This window comes from Sapajus apella, unplaced genomic scaffold, assembly GCF_009761245.1.
Source record: "Sapajus apella isolate SASKATOON/1434 unplaced genomic scaffold, GSC_monkey_1.0 scaffold5, whole genome shotgun sequence".
NCBI lineage: Eukaryota > Metazoa > Chordata > Mammalia > Primates > Cebidae > Sapajus > Sapajus apella.
The window spans coordinates 10,597,991-10,618,360 of record NW_022436945.1 but is presented as its reverse complement, the minus strand read 5'-3'; the positions used below and the strand labels follow the sequence as shown (position 1 = coordinate 10,618,360).

Genomic DNA, 20,370 nt, shown 5'->3' with positions numbered 1-20,370 from the left:
AAGCCACCCCAAGTTGCAGACCTGGGCAGCAGCCCAGACCAGCAGCCCCGGCCAGATCTTGCCTTGTCAGTGCAGACCAGGGCAGAGACTTGGTCTAACACTGAAAGGGTTTCCAAGAAGGAACTGCCCATCCCACAGAAGGGAGAGTTGAAAGCAGGGAGGGGGATATGGCCAGACAGGTCCCACCTCCAAAAGATCCAGCAACCAGAATCCCTCTCCTGGGAGAGTTTTGCAGTTAACCCATCAGATGGAGCTTCATCTGGGAGAAGCAGGCTGGCAGAGGGAAAGAGGCCAGCCATTGGGAAGGTGGGGCAAATCCCACTGGCGTAAGTAGAAATCAAGCAAAGAATAAACAGCAGCATGGCTGAGAATAAGGCAGCCCAGCAGCACCTTCACAGACAGACAATGGACAGACTATCTCAAGTGGCACACTGACACCTGCATTAAAAAAAAAAAAAGTCTCATACAGGAGAAATAACCTCACCTCTAACAGAAAGGATGTCCACTCAGAGAACCCATCTGAAATCACCAACTTCAAAGATCAAGGATAGATAAATCCACGAAAATGGGAAGAAACCAGTGAAAAAGGATGAAAACATCAAAGTCCAGAACACCTCTCCTCCTCAGAGAGATCAAAATGACTCACCAGCAAGGCAACAAAACAGGTCAGAGAATGATTTTGATGAGCTGACAGAAGCAGGCTTTGGATGATGGGTAATAACAAACTTCTTTGAGCTAAAGCAACATGTTCTAATACAATGCAAAGAAACTAAGAATGTTGAAAAAGGTTAGATGAAACTCTAACTAGAATAACCAGCCTAGAGAAAAACATAAATGACTTGATGGAGCTGAAAAACACAGCACAAGAACTTCATAAGCATACGTAAGTTTCAATAGCCAAATCGACTAAGCAGAAGAAAGGGTATCAGAGATTGAAGATCAACTCATCAAAATAAAAAGAGAAGGCAAGAAAAGAGAAAAAGGAGTGAAAAGAAATGAACAAAGCCTCCAAGAAATATGGGATTATGTGAAAACACCTAATCTACGCTTGATCAGTGTACCTGAAGAGGACGGGGAAAATGAATCCAAGCTGGAAAACACTCTTCAGGATATTATCCAGGAGAACTTCCCCAACCTAGCAAAGCAGGCCAACATTCAAATACAGAAATTACGAAAAACACGGCAGAGACACTTCTCAAGAAGAGCAACCCCAAGCCATATAATCGTCAGATTCACTAAGGTTGAAATGAAGGAAAAAATGCTAAGTTCAGCCAGAGAGAAAGGTCAGCTCACCCACAAAGGAAAGCCCATCAGACTCACAGCAGATCTCTCGGCAGAAACTCTACAAGCCAGAAGAAAGTTGGGGGCAATATTCAACACCCTTAAAGAAAAGAATGTTCAACCCAGAATCTCATATCCAGCCAAACTAAGCTTCATATGTGAAGGAGAAATAAAATCCTTTATGGACAAGCAATTACTGAGAGATTTCATCGCCACCAGACCTGCCTTACAAAAGCTCCTGAAGGAAGTACTAAACACAGAAAAAAAATTCAGTACCAGCCACTGCAAAAATGAACCAAATGGTAAAGACCAATGAGGCAATGAGGAAACAGCATTGACAAACAGGCAAAACAACCAACCAGTAACAAAATGGCAGGATCAAACTGGCATATAACAATATTAGCGATAAATGTAAATGGCCTAAATGCCCCAATCAAAAGACAAAGAATGGCAAACTGGGTAAAAAGTCAAGACCCATCAGTGTGCTGTATTCAGGAGACCCACCTCACATGCAAAGACACACATAGACTCAAAGGGATGGAAGAAGATCTACCAAGCAAATGGAGAGCAAAAAAAGCAGGAGTTTCACTTCTAGTCTCTGATAAAATGGACTTTAAACCAACAAAGATCAAGAGAGACAAACAAGGGCATTACAAAATGGTGAAAGGATTAATATAACAAGAAGAACTAACTATCCTAAATATACATGCACCCAATACATGAGCACCCAGATACATAAAGCAAGTTCTTAATGACCTACAAAGAGACTTAGACTCCTGCACTATAATAGTGGGAGACTTTAACACTCCACTGTCAATATTAGACAGATCAATGAGACAGAAAATCAACAAGGATATCCAGGACTTGAATGCAGAACTGGAACAAGTGGACCTAATAGACATCTACAGAACTCTCCTCCCCAAAACCACAGAATATACAATCTTCTTAGCAACACATCAAACTTACTATAAAATTGACCACATAAATGGAAGTAAATCACTCCTCAGCAAATACAAAAGAACTGGAATCATAACAAACAGTCTCTTGGACCACAGTGCAATCAAAGTAGATCTCAGTGTTAAGAAACTAACTCAAAACCTCACAACTTCATGGAAACTGAACAACTGGCTCCTGAATGTCAACTGGATAACAATGAAATGAGGCAGAAATGAAGATATTCTTTGAAACCAATAAGAACGAAGACACAACATACCAGAATCTCTGGGACACATTTAAAGCAGTGTCTGGAGGGAAATTTATAGTAATAAATGCCCACATGAGAAGCAAGGAAAGATCTAAAATTAACACCCTATCATCAAAATTGAAGCAGCTAGAGGAGCAAGATTAAAAAAAAAAAAAAAAAAAAAAAAAAACTCAAAAACTAGCAGAAGACAAGAAAATAATTAAGATCAGAACAGAACTGAAGGACACAGAGACACAAAAATCTCTTCAAGAAAATCAATAAATCCAGGAGCTGTTTATTTTTTTTGAAAAGATCAATAAAATAGACAGACATTAGCCAGATTAATAAAAACAAAAAGTGAGAAGAATCAAATAAATGCAATAAAATGATAAAGGGACTATCACCACTGATCCCACAGAAATGCAAACTACCATCAGTGACTACTACAAACAACTCTATGCACATAAACCAGTAAACCTGGAAGAAATGGATAAATTCCTGGACACTTGCACCCTCCTAAGACTAAACCAGGAAGTTGAAATGCTGAATAGACCAATATCAAGGGCTAAAGTTGAGGAAGCAATTAATATAATAGCCTACCAACCAAAAACAGTCCAGGTCCAGATGGGTTCACAGCTGAATTCTACCAGACATACAAAGACAAACCGTTACTATTCCTTCTGAAACTATTCCAAACAATACAAAAAGAGGGAGTCCTCCCCAACTCATTTTATGAGACCAACATCATCCTAATACCAAAACCCAGCAGAGACTCAGCGATAAAAGAAAACTTCAGGCCAGTCTCCATGATGAACATAGATGAAAACTCTTCAATAAAATACTGGCAAACTGATTGCAACAGCACATCAAAAAGCTTATCCATCACGATCAAGTAGGCTTCATCCCAGGGACACAAGGCTTGTTCAACATACGCAAGTCCTTAAATGTAATCCACCACATAAATAGAACCAAAGACAAAAACCACATGATTATCTCAAGAGATGTAAAGAAGGCCTTTGACAAAATTCAACAGCCTTTTATGCTAAAAACTCTCAATAAACTAGGTATAAATGGAACATATCAAAAAATAATAACAGCTATTTATGACAAACCCACTGCCAATATCATCCTGAATGGGCAAGAACTGGAGGCGTTCTCTTTCAAATCTGGCACTAGACAAGGATGCCCTCTCTCACCACTCCTATTCAATATAGTATTGGATGTTTTCACCAGAGCAATCAGGCAAGAAAAAGAAAGGGTATTCAATTAGGAAAGGAGAAAGTCAAATTGTCTCTATTTGCAGATGACATGATTATATATTTAGAAGACAGCATCATCTCAGCCCAAATTCTTTTTAAGCTGATAAGCAACTTCAACAAAGCCTCAGAATACAAAATTAATGTGCAGAAATCACAAGCATTTCTATACACCAATAAGCCAAATCAAGAGCAAACTCCCATTCACAATTGCTACAAGGAGAATAAAATACCTAGGAAAAAACTAACAAATGAGGTAAAGAACCTTGTCAAGGAGAACTACAAACCACTGCTCAAGGAAACAAGAGAAGACACAAACAGATTGAAAAACATTCCATGCTCATGGTTAGGAAGAATCAATATCGTGAAAATAGCCATACTGCCAAAAGTAATTTATAGATTCAACGCTATCCCCATCAAACTACCAATGACCTTCACAGAACTGGAAAAAAAACACTTTAAACTTCATGTGGAACCGAAAAAGAGCTCACATAACCAATAAAATCCTAAGCAAAAACAACAAAGCTGGCAGCATCACGCTGCCGGACTTCAAGTTATACCACAAGGCAACAGTAATCAAAACAGCATGGTCCTGGTACCAAAACAGAGACATAGACCAATGGAACAGAACAGAGGCCTCCAGAGCAACACCACACATCTACTTCAACAAACCATCTAATCTTCAACAAACCTGACAAAAGCAAGCAATGGGGAAAGGATCCTATGTTTAATAAATATTATTGGGAAAATTGGCTAGCAATGTACAGAAAGCCGAAACTAGACCCCTTCATGACACCTTACATTAAAATCAACACCAGATGGATTAAAGACTTAAACATAAGACCTAACACCATAAAAACCCTGGAAGAAAACCTAGGCAAAACCATCCAGGACATAGGAATAGGCAAGGACTTCATTACTAAAACACCAAAAGCAATGGCAACAAAAGCCAAAATAGACAAATGAGATCTAATTAAACTTCAAAGCTTCTGCACAGCAAATGAAACAATCGTTAGAGTGAACCGGCAACCGACAGAATGGGAAAAAATTTCTGCAATCTACTCATCTGACAAAGGGCTAATATCTAGAATCTATAAAGAACTAAAACAGTACAAGAAAAAAACAAACCCCTCCAAAAGTTGGCAAAGGATACGAACAAACACTTTTCAAAAGAAGACATATATGAAGCCAACAAACATGAAAACATGCTCATCATCACTGGTCATTAGAGAAATGCAAATCAAAACCACATTGAGATACCACCTCACGCCACTTAGAATGGCGATCATTAAAAAATCTGAAGACAACAGATGCTGGAGAGCATGTGGAGAAATAGGAACACTTTTACATTGTTGGTGGGAGTGTAAATTAGTTCAACCATTGTGGAAGAGAATGTGTTGATTCCTCAAGGACCTAGAAATAGAAATTCCATTTGACCCAGCAATCCCATTACTGAGTGTATACTCAAAGGACTAAAAATCGTTCTGTTATAAAGACACATGCACACGCATGTTCATCACGGCACTGTTTACAATAGTAAAGACCTGGAACCAACCCAAATGCCCATCAATGATAGACTGGACAAAGAAAATGTGGCACATATACGCCATGGAATAAAAAAGCTATAAAAAAGATGAGTTCGTGTCCTTTGTAGGGACATGGATGAACCTGGAAACCATGATTCTCAGCAAACTGACACAAGAACAGAAAATCAAACACTGCATGTTCTCACTCATAGGTGGGTGTTGAACAATGAGAACACATGGACAGAGAGCAGCACCACACACTGGGGTCCATTGTGGGGGCTAGGGGAGGGATAATGTGGAGAGAAATGTCATGTACCGGTGATGGGGTGATAGAGGCAGCAAATCACCTTTCCATGAATGTACCTATGCAACAATGTGGCATGATCTGCACATGTACCCCAGAATCTAAAGTACAAGAAAAAAGAGAGAGAGAGAGAGAGAGAAACAGACATCTAGAGCTGACAATGAGGATTGTCAGTGTCTGATGTATAGTTGGTCAAGAGCAAGTTTCTTTCTATCTTACAGCTTATGCAGGTCCTCTTTTTTTACGTGGTATGTGCTGTTGTCAAATTTTACAAGAATGGAAAGAAATTCAATCGTTACCTCTTGGAAGAGGCCAGCAAGAAGCAACTCCTCAATATGTCTCTATTACCTTACCCTGTTTTATTTCCTTTGTAGAATTTATGGAGCATCTAAATTTCTCTTATTTACTTGTTTATTCTTTAGTGACCATTTCCTCTTCGGCATGCAAGTTTTTTAAGGGCAGGTGCTGTCTTATCTACTGCTGTGCATCAGGACCCAGCATGGTGGCTGCATCTACATAGCAAAGATTTGCTCTTCACCAGCTTTCAAATTAGATAGACTTGAGTTCAAATTCTGGCTCTACTAATTCCAGTTTTTGTATCTTGTTGAGATACACAGTCTCTCTATGCCTCAGTCACTTCCATTTTAAGGTTCTCTATTGCTCTCCTATTGATATAAACACTTTTAAGGGCATGAGGTGGGAAGCATAAACATTATTTTTAATGAGAAGGTCAACCAAAATTTGCATACAAATTTCAGAAAATGCTAATGTCAGGGGAAAGAGTATGTTTTAGAATAAAAATAATTGGATAATAGTCCCCTGATAGAGATGCTGCTGTGATTAAATAAGAAGGTATTTGAGACACCTGACTGAGGGCCTGTCCTTCCTCCTTCACTATAACCAAAGTCACTCAGCATTCAAACTATGTAAGCATTCTGGATGTGAGACCTCTAAAATGCTATCATTCTATTTTCAGATAAAGTTGTGTCAAACAATATTTATGATGAAATACATCAAACTTGTCCTACTGTTCAGCATAATTTGGGTTCCCATTTGGTCTGAGTTCTCAGACAGGTCATATATTTAAAAAAATGATAGATACTGTGTTTTAAGAAAGTTCACTTAATAAATGTAAAATATAAATTACCTCAGTCATCTGTATATTTATTAGAACTGAAGCAATTAAAGCCTTCTATGATTAGGTTCTTTGGTACTTATTCAGAAAACACTTCAGTAAGTGGTAAAAAGTGAGAACACCCCAATTATTACTTGTTAGTTTTATCTGCATTATACCAGAATGTAAATTCCAAAGATTATATTCTCCTGATTATTTGAGAAGCAGGTAACTGGCTTACCAAAGCAGAGGAAGCACATGGCTCGCTCTGCCTGTGTACTGAGCCATTCCATGTGACCAGATAGATGTCAGAGGAAACTCATGGCTTTCCAGACATCTGATCTGAAGCTAACATTATAATCTGGGAATCTTTGTTTTTTTGTTAGTTTGTTTTGTTTTGTTTTGGTATGTCTGGCTGTCATGTAAGAATTAATTCCCATAATAGTACTATATTTAATACAAAAAGGTATATACTTTTGTTATTCACATGAGTTTAAATTTTTCTAAGCCAAAGCTAAATAAAACCTTCTTAACCCCTCCAGATTCAGAAATGTTCCATCACTTGTCTCCTCTCTCTCTCCATTCACACCTTCCTCTCTGCTTGCTCTTCAGTGTGTTTGTCTGTTCATGCTTATACCACTCTGTTCCTATACCCTGTCCTCTCCATTTTAACATTTTTTAATCCCACAAAACAGAAACACATGTGTTTTCAATCAACATCTCCATGTGATTGTGTTTCCATCCTTACTAGTCTTCTGGACTAGTGACATCCAAATTGTAAAAATGAAGTCACTTTTAACTTCCATGGGACTCTATGCATTTGAAGCTGATTATAATTCATTAAGTATGAAAAAGAAAATTATTTTTGGCTTTCCCACTCTTTTTCCAACATCTTTGTTCATTCGCATAGTAATTATTTTAGGCACCTCCCCTTCTGTAACATTCTCCAGGATTCTGACCTTGAGTGTGCTACTCTTTTGGCTTGGGGAGTCTCACATATTGCAATGGTGTGGACCATCAGTTCTGTGTGGACTGTCTCTCCAGGATATCTTGACAGTGATGTTGGAGGAATACAGTGAACCCAATACTAATTTTACTATTTCCACTTGGTCCAGTGTATTCATCTCCCGATCTCATCACCATTCATCGGTTTTCCAAGTTAGAAATTTGGGATTTGCCTGTATACACTCTCGTTTCTCATTTAATGGAGCACTGAGTCATGGTCATTTTACCTCTCAAAAAAAGTCTTTTGAGTCTTCCTCCTTTACATCATTGCTTGTAAAATTGACATTGTATAGACTTTACCACCTGCTGCCTGGAATATTATAAGTCCAACTCACCTCACTGTTTTAGTCTTAGATGCTGCATTTTCCTGCTTTCCTTGCCTCTTAAATCCATACTATAGCCAAAGCAAGCTAAGATACAAATCTATTCATGCCATTCTCTTGCATAAATTCTTTCGTAACTCCTTACGAACATCAAATGCCTTAGGATGACATATTCAGTCCTTTGTAACCTCGATACTCCATACCTCTCCAGCCTCATTTCCAACTGCTTCCTGATTTGTACTTATTCATTTCTTAGTAACACAGAATTTCTAATAGATCACCAAACACATCACTTGATTTCAGAACCCCATACCTTTGCTTTAGGCTCTTGCCTCTAGCATCTTAACTGTATTTCTGGCTTGTCATTTAAGAATCTGCACTACCACCCTTCTTTATAGTCTTCCTCTAAAGATGGAATTTTGAATTTGTGTCCGCTCTTGAAAAAACAATATCCAGTTTCATTTGATAAGATAACGTTGGCAATAACATCAACTCATGTGGGTGGGAAGATACATTCTGATCATATTTCTGCCACTAACCAGCTCTGTGACCTTGGACAAATTGCTAGACTTCTCTACTTCTAAATTTCCTTTTGCCTATGATAACCTCTGTAAGCTAGAGTCTTTCCAAAGTTCTCTCCATTTTCTATTTTTTGGGTCTCTTCACCAGGGAAAAAATATCTCTGAGTTGTCAATAAATCAGTAGCTAAGTACAACTGAAAGCAAGCCTTGTTGTTTATTGATCACTCGTAGGTAAAGTGGCTTTTATATGAAATCAATACATGTATTAAATATATTCAAAGTCATTGCTTTGCATACTCAAAGGGATCACACTGTTCACAGAAATGAGGTCTGCTGGCCCCCACCTTGTGCATTGTAGTGTTTTGTTTCATTTTTTTCTTCCTTTCATTAATGAAAGTTACCAATTCTGGGAAGATAGACTTTGGTAGAAAGGAAGAAGCAGATTTTGAAATCAGACCTGGATTCAAATTTTGCCTCTGTAATTTACTTTCTTTGTGACCTTCAGGAAGTGACATGAGCTCTTTATGTTTTCTCATTACTAAAGTGGAGATGTTACTACTAGGGGATATCAGTAGATCAAACATGTCCAACTTGGGAAATGGTACACGAACACAGGAGGCACTCCCTCCATGTTGTTATTGTCACCATTACACTAGCTAGAAGAAATAAGAGCAGTCAGAAAATGATACCCAAATCTTTCATTATGTGAGGGATGTTTATACCAGTGTCAGGTAACCATGATATGCTCTGATAGTAGGTTATGATGCAATCCAGGATTAAATTGGGTCAATTTTTTTTTCTGTTTTTTTTTTTGAGACAGAGTGTCTGTCACTCAGGCTGGAGTGCAGTGGCATGATCTCGGCTCACTGCCACCTCTGCCTCCTGGGTTCAAGCGATTCTCCTGACCCGGCTTCCTGAGTAGCTGGGATTACAGGCATGCACCACCACTCCTGGCTAATTTTTGTATTTTTAGTACAGGCGGGGTTTCACCATATTGGTCAGGCTGGTCTCAAACTCCTGACCTCATGATCCACGCACCTCGGCCTCCCTAAGTGCTGGAATTACAGGTGTGAACCACTGCACCCTTCATTTTATAGATAAGAAACCTGAAAGCCATAGAGGTTAAATGACCTATCTCAAAATAATTCTTTATCAATTGATGTTCTGGTGACTTGAATCTCGTTGTTCTGTGTTCAAGTGGAATTCCTTCCCTTTAGTTTATGCTTCCCAAACTTGAGCTTACATTGCAATCATCCAGAGTATTTGTAAAACAGATTGCTGCACCCACCCCAAAGATTCTGATTCAGTAGGTCTGGGGTGGGCCTGAGAATTTGCATTTTTAACACTCTTGCACATATTGCTGATGCCATACTTCGAATAGCATAGCTGCAGACAGCCCTGTTCTGAATTGGCCAGGAAGAGTTCTCAGCTTTCTTAAACACCTCAGTCTTGGAAAGTAGCAAAGAAAGATGAGGCCATATGTCTTGATTATGCCCTACCAGATTTTGCATGGGATTCAGCACTGCCAATGAATGGAGTACGAGTGTTTCTCCTCTTCCTGTCTTTTCTGCTTTTTCTCTTAGACAAAAGGTGTTAAGTTTCAGCAAAACATACTCTGAAGCTTATTTTATAAAAATTACAGTTTGTTTTGGTTGATGTGCTTATAGTCGTATTCAAAGCTTTCAGAATGCACATGGAAAACTGCAGTGCCTGAGATGAGAAATTGGTTCTGGGCTCATCATTTACTTTGTGCAATGAAAAACCATGCTGCTTTTGTACTTCAATGGTGGGAAAAAATAAAGCAGGGCTAAATGCTATCTGGAAAGATGAAACACAGAATGAGTTTGAGTAATTGAACAGTGCTGCCTATATATCTCCTCTGAGAAGAGGGAAACAGATTATATCCCCAAAGTTCATTTGTTAAGTCTGCAGTTTAGAGCTCTCAGCTCACATTTCCATAGAAACAATCTTGCTCTTTCAACTGTATTATACGTTACAAAGGGTTTTAATGAACTTACCTGGAAACAAAATTATTATTCCTAAAGTTATTTTTGAAGAAAAATGCCTTCTACTTTGTGGTGAGAAGGAAAGAGAGGGTCCAAGAACAAATATACATCATTTCATGGAGAAAGAGGATCTGAGAGCACTCAGATTAGATTCAATCCCAGCACCAACAAATTGTGAGCAAAAAGGAAAGCACTTTAAACTTCTCACAATTTCCTTATCTGCGAAGTGCAGATAATATACAACTAACGAGTCTTTGTGACAATTAAGTGGGTAATATATGTGAGGTCTCTCCTACCGCATCTTTAACAGAGTAGGCACTCAATAAATTACTCTTGTCATTGCTTAAGGAGAGTGCATTCTCTGGTTTCACTTTCTTCATTTTCATCCCTTTTTTCATCCACTGAACTAAGTCAGTTCCACCCAGGAAACAGGAGGAGGTAGGCCACTTCAAATCCCACCTTCCTCAGTTATGCAGCAATTCAGCTCCACCCAGGTCAAATCCAAAATGAGCTGAAATCCATCTCGTCACCCAAACAAACATTAAGAGCTTTCCATTTCAGGACCCACCTGCCTTGAAGGGCAGGTTTAAGGGGTTTTGTTGTCATTCAAACTTTTTTGGAACTTGAGTTACTTATTACATTTGCAGTTTCTTCATGAGCAATTTATGAAGCAATTTCATAGTGTTTTTTCCCAAGGGGAAATTGAACTTTTTTTCTCTATTAACATAGCAATAGAAAATACTTAAGAGTGATGTATTGCATCTAGTTATGTTAATTAAGGGGAAACCATGTGTACTCATGAAGGTAAATGTTTGTTGCTTTCAGTAGATAGTTCAGCAACATTCACTAACTCATTATCAACCACCTACTACTTGTCAAATCTATTCTCGGTGCTGGAAATCACAAACAAAGGTGATTAAAAATTCTGCCTAATGGTGTTTAGATCCCAGTGGGAAAAAAGAGATCAATAGAAACAATATATAGTTTATATGTTAGTGGTAGTTGCTAAAAAGTGTACAAGGGTTTGGAAGAGGTGAGGAAGAGTTGGGAGTGGAAGCATGTCATTTGGGAGGAGGTATCTGCTAGACTTAGGTCTAGGAAGAGGCAAACACAAGTGCAAAATCCCTAAGAGAAGCGTGTCTGTATGATCACGGCATGTAGTGGAGACCACTGCAGCTGGAGTGAGTAAGGGGTATATGTATAGTGAGAGATAAAACCAAAGAGTTATCATTAAAGGCACATATCCGATTTTAAATGGCTTTTATTTATTTATTTTTTTTAATTGAGATGAAGTTTTGCTCTTGTCACCCAGGCTAGAGTACAATGGTACAATCTTCGTTTACTGTAACCTCCACCTCCTGGATTCAACCGATTCTCCTGCCTCAGCCTCCCTAGTAGCTGGGATTACAGGCATGCACCACCACACTCGGCTAATTTTTGTATTTTTAGTAGACACAGGGTTCCACTATGTTAGCCAGGGTGGTCTCAAACTCCTGACCTCACGTGATCCACCTGCCTCAGCCTCCCAAAGTGCTGGGATTACAGGCATGAGCCACCAAGCCTGGCCTTTAAATGGGCTTCTATTTGTCTTTTTTTTCTATTTAAAAAATAAAAGCTATTGGAAGGTTTTTGAGCAGAGTCGTCACATGACTTGATCTATGCTTTAAGATTTACTCTGTCTTTTCTTTCTATAGGATAGACTATGGGGAGGCAAGGGCAGCAGCTGATGCCTTATTAGAGGAGTCATGAAGGAGAGGATGGTGGCTTCGGTCTGGAGTTGGCAGTTGTACTCAGAATTAGCAAAATACATTTGCTAATGATTTGCATGTTAGCTAAAGATCCTTCTACTTGGAAGCTGCTGGAATCAATGTACACCTGGAAAATTCACCATTTTAAGTTAGGGGATGTAGGAAGAATCCACACTGCAGCAGTATTTGATTTTAAAGGGTCATGAACAAATACTCACATGGCACATGTTCTCAATTATTTTTTCCCCATTTTTTGGCAATGACTGGATGTCCCAAATGTGAAGATGAACACTCTGAGAAGATTAAGTTGCCTCTACCAGAAAATTCTAAATTGCGATGTGCATGTTCCTTTTCCTTCTTGCTTTAAACCTTTGCATACCAGTTTGTTAGTCTTTTATACTGTAATTCATTTTGCAAATAACCTCTTAATTTTCAACTAGAAATGTAATTTTTTCTGAAAACTTGAATATCATCTTGTACTCTTTTCCTCTTCAGCTCTAGTGGTTCCTTGGTTTTCAGTATCTATAGATTTCATCACATCTGGATCTGTCACTTGCATCTAAGTCTCTCCAGCCAGTTTACCACATTCCTAAGTCATCTCTCCCTGAATTTCTGGAACAACCTCTTAATTAGTCTATTTGCTTTTAGACCAGCCACCCTCACCCCTAAACCCCCAGTCACTTGTCTGTGCAGCAACCACAGTGATCATTCTAAAGGGCACACGTGATGCTGTATGCCTCTGCTTACAGCCTTTCCGTGGTTCCCTCATGCTCTTAAGATAAAAAAAAAAAAAAAAAAAATCCAAACTCCTTTTTGCATGGATCCTTCATGACCTGTGTTCTGCTTACTTTAATAGCCCTGTATCTTGAAATATGATTTATTCCCAATTCATCAACTTTGTGTTGTTCCTACCCAAACACACTCACTCAGGCAATTGAGCTCTTGCCTATGTCTAAGATAAAGTGTGATTTCCCTCTAGGTTCCAAGCTATTGAAACTACTGTTTTCTCTATGAGTAACAGATTTTTCCTATTTTTGTCTGACCCTGTTCATGCTTAAGATCTCTGCTCAGATGATGTCTTTTTGTCAGAAAACCTGTCTAGAATCAAGGGCGAGTTTAGCGTCTATGAAATGAGCTCCCAAGATGAACCACCTTTGCTCTCACTATAGTATTTAACAACTGCCTCTTTATTTTTCTGCATTTCCCATTTGACTGTAGGCACCAAGAAAACAAAAGCTGGCTCACTTGTACCTACTATAGTCCCAGCTCCTGCATCAATGTTGGGCCCTTACTGGATGCTCATTAATACTTGGTGAATTATCTAGGCTTGAATAAAAATGCAAAGCATAAGAACTTTATGATTAAATACACCAACTGTTCAATTTATTCTCACTAGTGTCAAGACATTGAGTCATCCTCCACTTGGGGCACTTCTTTGCAAAGAGCTATTATCTTTATTCATTTTATGACCTTGTCCTCATCTTTTGTCACTGATGAAGAGACCAGTCTTTTCTTATTTTTAAGCCAGAGTATTAAAGAATGAGATATGAATTAAAATTTCAGCCCTTCACTCTTTCAGACTTAAAGACTACTTCAGAAGACCAGCAGACCTCAGATCTATTTTCTTTTATCTATCTATTCATTGACCCATGTCAAAATAATGTAAAAGTGAAGTCTAGTTGCCTTATGAGAGTTTTCCCTTATAAATAAGCAATACTGTCGTGGCTATAGACTTTTATTGTAGATTACATGTTATGGTTGAAAATCCCTTTAACCATTATCTTTTACATTCCACCCCTGCCCTTCAGGCCTCTGCACATGTACACACATAGAAATGCCCGCTGTACACACACTTTCCTAAAGCTAATTGGTGCTAGGACCAAACTTTTACTTGAGATTAACAGGGCGTGTACAGTGAACTCGATGATCTAGTCTTTCTCTGAAGCTCTCTCCTCTCTTGACTCCCATGAAACATTACTTTCTAGGGTCTCCTTAGATCTCACTTACTAAACCTACTCTGGCACTCTTGGCACCTCTTGCTCCTAGAAGGTTGATTCTTTGTTCTTTTCTCTTTCTATCTCTTTCCTGAATATCTCATTCACTCCTGTCACTTCAATTATCTCCTTTATGTGGATGAATCCAAGATTATCTTCTCTCTTGCTCTGGCCCTTCTCCCAGAGCAAATCTTCACATTTTAAATCATCAGCTCAGCAGCTCTACCTGGATTACCTGATGGGTAACATCTTCAAAGGATAAAGCCCCTCATTTCCTAGAGCTAATTGCTACCAAGTCTTTGAAAGTCATACTCTATAACTTTCTCATGTTCAGAGAATTGCACGCTTCAACTAAAAATGAAAAATTCAGTAGCTGAAGAGTTTAGTTCATTTCAACTTTCTCCATCCTAAGACAGCTAAGCTAGTTAATGGGACTGATAACATGTTAATGTCTTTTCTCTACTGATGCAGTCATTTCTCCTCTATTTTCTTTTGTAATAGTCCAGGAAATTATTTGAGGGAAGAATACATCCCAGTTCTGCATACTCCAGGGTTCTATCCTGTAACTTGTAGTTCATGTCTGGGCTTGCACCTAACTGTTTCTGACCACTAAAATGAAAAGAGAGTGTCCCTCAGTGTGATCATTATTTTATACATTCTAAATTGTTTAGTGTTCCCTTTTTAATATTTTGAAACGTACAGTCCTCAGAGCCCTTTCTCTGTGAAAATTAGTTCAGAAATAGGAATGCTAATTAAAGCTGCCCTTCCCTTCTCAAAGACAAGGTTCTTTTTCTGTACGTTAAAAATAAAACACACCACACATAACTCTCACACTCACATGCGCTTACCTCAATTGGTTTGTTCCTAATAAAGTGGAATCTATCTTCATGAATTTTCGTTTAGATTATCTTTATTCTTCTTATTTAAAGAGTGTTTCCTGTTAAAAGTAATATATTACAACCGTGTGGTAGGCAGAATTTTAAAAAACCCAAAGATGTCCATATCCTAAATCCAAAAATTGTGAAATAATAAATTTGTGTTGTTTTAGGTTATGTGGCACAAGGTAATCAGTATTGCAAATGAAATTAAGGTTGCTCATCAGATGACCCTAAAATAAGAATAGTATTCTGGATTATTTAGGTGAGCTCAATGTAATCACAAGGAAAGAAGGAGGTAGATGGGTCAGTGTCGGAGCAATGCAATGTGAGAGAGACTCAAGTGGTCGTTACTGGCACTAACAATGGAAGGGGCCACAAGCCAAGATAAGCAGGCAGCCTCTAGAAGCCAGAAAGGCAAGAAAATTGATTGTCTCCTAGATCCTCCAAGAGGAACGTGGCCCTGCCAACGCCCTGATTTAAGCCCAGTGAGAACCATTTCAAACTTCTGATCTTCAGAACCATAACATAATAAATTTGTGTTGTTTTAAGCCACCAGTCTTGTGGTGATTTGCCACAGCAGCAACAGGAAACAAATACAAACTAATTTCAACATTATAGTAATGGGTACAATAAGAGAAAATAAGCCATTTTAGGCAGATAAGGTGCAGTACTGACTGTGAGCTCTGAGAAACCTCATGCCCAGAAGAACAATTTCATTTCCAGTTCTCTGGGCCTGCGTATTTGAAGCTGAGGTAGGGGAAAACTTTTCTTTTTCCTCTACTTCTTTTAATAAGACTTAGTCCCTTTTGTCAAAGTGATTCATTGGGATATAACCCCCAGCTTCACTGATTGCTGGGTTACGATGAATCTTGGAAGCCATTTTTAGATGCTTCTGATTTAGAGAGCACTAGCAAGAGTTTGCATTCATGAACAGCAATATGGACATGGTAATATTAATCTTGGCCTCATGGTTAGTTCATATGTCTTCTCCTTCTTTGAGATTTTCCTGATCTCAATATAAGAAATCTCTCTCTTCTATAGTGTATATTCCCTTCTTGCTTGTAACTTAGCTATTGTGTAGACATCTTCACACCCGTTGCAGTGGAAAGAGAACTGGACTAATGGTCCGAAAGCCAGGCTGCATGTCTGGTACCCAGTCCTGTGCCGTGCGTGACCTCAGAGAGCTAGCACTTAGAGAGTGAATATCTACCATGACCCATACCTGCATTCTCGTAGGCATTCTCTAAACATTTACTCTGTGCTTTCTTTGTTCATCATCCATTGAGAATGTACAGGGCTTTGAGGTTGACACAAAGGGGACTTCCAGGTCATTGAGACTTCATGCATTCTAATCTCATAGATGAGGAAAATGATCCTGGTGATAATTGTATATAGGATGGGGGAGAGGGAGACAGGGAGAATAAGAGGAGAGAGCACATGGATAAACATAGGAATTTGGACTTATTTGAGAAAGAGAATTTTGAGAACTATATGAAATTTTCTTTCCATATAATCTTGATATGGTTTGGCTTTGCCCTACCCAAAATTTCATTTTGAATTGTAATCCCCATAATCCCCACATGTCAAGGGCAGGAACAGGTGGAGGTAATTGGATCATGGGAGTGGTTTCTCCCATGCTGTTCTCATGAGGGCGAGTGAGCTCTCAGGGAATCTGATGGTTTTATAAGTGTCTGGCATTTCCCTGCTTGCACCCACTCCATCCTGCCGCCCTATGAGGAAGGTGCCTGCTTCTCCTTTGCCTTTTTCCATAATTGTAAATTTCCTGAGGCCTCCTGAGCAATAGGGAACTGTGAGTCGATTAAACCTCTTTCCTTTATAAATTACTCCGTCTCGGGTATTTCTTCCTAGCAGTGTGAGAACAGACAAACACAGTCCCTAAAACTCTTATACAACCAAGTATGCTAAAAATATTCATTCAGTTTCTCTGCAGAATTGGAAAGCGTTTAAGCCAAAGCATGCTGGGTTCCCAAGTACTATTGTGGTGCAAGAAATGAGGTTAGGAAGCTCTGAGAACACACAAGTCAGTCTCTGGGAATCTTGTGCCCAAGAACTGGGAGGATCAAGCTGACGAAGTGATGTATCTATGGCAGCAAGGCCTTGGCTCAAATGAGCAGGAAGGTATCACAGGGCCTAGAAACAGACCTAGATGTAGGGCCAAGGCCCAGCCATGGCTAACGCAACATCCGTGGAGATGCCATTTGTCATACTTTTTAAACCACCTGCTCCATTTCTAAGGTCATCTGAAGCTGTAGCTAAGAAAGAAGCTGAAGATATTCTGTATTTCTAGTTATAAGAGACCCAAGACTGGTAGACTAGAAAGGCAGGATTAATTGAAGGAGAAATAGCCCCTTGATCAGCCCTTTCCTGGAGCCCTCTTTTATTCATTTTAGATCACATCTCCATGGCCATCTATGAGAATCTCACAAACAGAACACAGGCCCCGTTCGTCTATGTATCTTGGGACTTCTCAGTGCCTGGAGTGTAGGATTGCCTGATTCTTCTCTCTCTCTTTTCTCCCTTTCCCCTTTATTCCTCTCTTCTGCCCTCCTTTCATTTTTCTCCTTCCTCTCACCTCTATCCTGAGCTCCTCCCCTTATCTCATTTGCATTTTCATTGCTCTCTTAACCTTGTTCCCAGGAAAGAATTTGTTACTAAATATTTATACTTTATTATGAGGTTCAGGTCACATCCTACTTTTCTGAAGGTCATTTGCTTTTTAAATCCTGTTTTTCTTTATGTAATGGGGCCACAGTAAAAAATAAAACAAAACAAAAATGATGACTTTGACACATACTTCCCCTTTGATATAAGAACATTGGCTCTTGAGTGAGAATTCTTGAAGTCAAGTCCCAGCTCCCCAACTGCTATCATTGTAGTTTTGGGCAAGTTATTTAAACTTTTGCATCTCGACATTTTCATCTATGTAATGGGGTTAATAATTAGGTTCTATTGAGATATTAAGACAGTTTATGTAATGCACACAGCACTCTGTGTCACGTGGCAGGAAATCAATATTATTGTACCACAAACTATAATGCACAAAAGGGATAATGATTATTATTCTCCTGGAGAATTACTGCCCTAAAGCCAGCCCAGTGTGGTGGGATGTGACAGACTCTTATTATAGAGAGATTACATCATAATGGATATGACAGGAGAGCCACAAATTACATACTGGATTAAATGGGTAAACCCAGGAACTCATTCAGGGTAGGCCACAAAGGCTGGAAAAAGAAAATTATGGCAAAAAATGTCATAAACCCTAAGGAAAGCTTATATTCTAATGTAAGTTTTCTAGTTGGACTTCCAAATAGTCTACTCATTTGTTTATATGAATTACATACTGCACATGCTTTGATCATAAGAGTCATAAGAACTATTTTCAAGATACATTAGTGCAATATTGCTGGAAGTATCTTAGGATGGAAGGTATTTTTTCCCTCGGCTTTCTATTTGAAACTCCAGTCGACTTTGTGGGTTCAATAGGGCATTCAAAACAGAAGGCTACAGTGCTTAGTTGTTTAATGGACATCCATATACATATTTTAAAGAAGTCCATTCAAGACACATTTACTAACCTTTCAGAAATGAGTCTTCAGCTAAGTGAATTTGCTTGAGTCTGATCATGTTTGAGCAGAAAGTTCATCTAGAGAACAATTAGGAATTTTCAAAGTAATTGAGAAACCCCAAGATAGAAAGGCTTGGTACACTTTAATGGGGAGGTGATGTTGAGGGTAGAGTAGAGGGTGCCTGAGGGTGAATAGCTTTCATCACTTTGATGAGAAAATCTTACGATGTGAAGAGACATTAAGGGTCGTACACCAACCTTGTCTTTGTTACTTGCCCCATCAAGTCCTGATGTTAAGTGGCTTCTTTCAACAACGAAATCTCATTTTTCTCTCCTGCCTTGGAAGTCTCAGTCTGGCTTTACCACTGGTATGCATGCTGTCTTTTGGCTTTTTTTGTTTTTGAGGCAGGGTCACACTCTGTTGCCCAGGCTGGAGTGCAGCAGTATTGGCAGCGCCTGCTTTTCGGGCTCAAGCAATCCTCCCACCTCAGCTCCCCAAGGAGCTGAGACTACAGGCCCATGTTACCATGCTCAGCTAATTTTTGTAATTTTGTAATTTTCTCCATGTTGCCCAAGCTGGTCTTGAACTTGTGAGTTCAAGTGATCTGTCCACCTTGACCTCCCAAAGTGCTAGGATTACACACATGAGCCACAGCACCTGGCCAATGCTGTCTTTATGTATGCCCATTTGTGTTCCTGGGACAGTCACTTCTTTCCTCCAAACTCATTTTTAGTGACCTAGATTAGGTTTCTCTCTTCAATGCAACCTTCCAGATGATGCCAACCATCCTGATGGCTTGCTTCTCTTAGCTCCTATTGACTGAGAGAAGAAATTTTCCTTCTAGAACTTCACTACTTTTTAACTTTTCAGTGTATCATCCTGATTTCTTCTATACTAAGCAAGTCAAGAAATATGCAAAGCTAAAGGATTCAAAGCCACCTGTGTCCACTTTCAAGTCCCTGATCTTGAACAAGCCAACTCTGCTCTCTATACCTCCTTTTTATGCATTTGTAAATTTTTAAAATAGATCATTTTATATTTAAATGATTTCTAAAAGATTGTACAAATATGGGTGTAGGGATGAAAAAACTTTCTCTCCTTCTTTCTCAGGTTTAGTAGTCAGGCCTTATAAGTTGAGCTGGCAAAGGACAGAGTGATGGGAAAAATAGATAATAGAGTTTATTTACATGTGCAGTGCAAATATACATGTGAGAAGTCAATAAAGAGTAATTCAAATAGATGCTTAGAATTGGGGGCTTATATAATTATCCTAATAAAAGGTGATCAATTTTGAAGTGACAAGACAAAGAAACATGGGTTCGGGCTACTGGAGTGGTAAATTGTTGAAAGAAAAATATATAGAAGAAACTAATGGAATACAAGGCTTATTTGTATGATTTTCTTACCAGTGATTATAGTTGTTTCCTCCTTCTGATTCAGGAGAGCAGAAGGGAATACTTTACAAAGAGAAATTTATACATCTATCCCCTGCCTTGAGGCAGAAAGGGGGAAGGTAGAGAGCCTTTTCTGAGTCTCCTATTTCAGTTGTCTTCAATTGAAAATAATCCTTATGCCAAAGTGACATATTTTGGAGTAACATTTTCTGATTCCCTTCATAGACTAATAATCTTAAATTTAAAT

General features: G+C 38.9%; 1 protein-coding gene and 1 long non-coding RNA gene across 5 annotated transcripts in view; one reads left to right on the top strand and one right to left on the bottom strand.

Moving 5' to 3' along the window:
* KCNIP4 (potassium voltage-gated channel interacting protein 4) overlaps positions 1-20,370 on the top strand; it is a 1,204,862-nt gene that overhangs the window by 934,908 nt on the left and 249,584 nt on the right. The window lies entirely within an intron of this gene.
* On the bottom strand, positions 208-6,242 carry LOC116545378. Its single transcript, XR_004266296.1, has 3 exons — positions 6,230-6,242; positions 4,989-4,992; positions 208-479 (listed from the first exon to the last, which is right to left on the bottom strand). It is a non-coding gene; the product is annotated as an uncharacterized LOC116545378 (long non-coding RNA).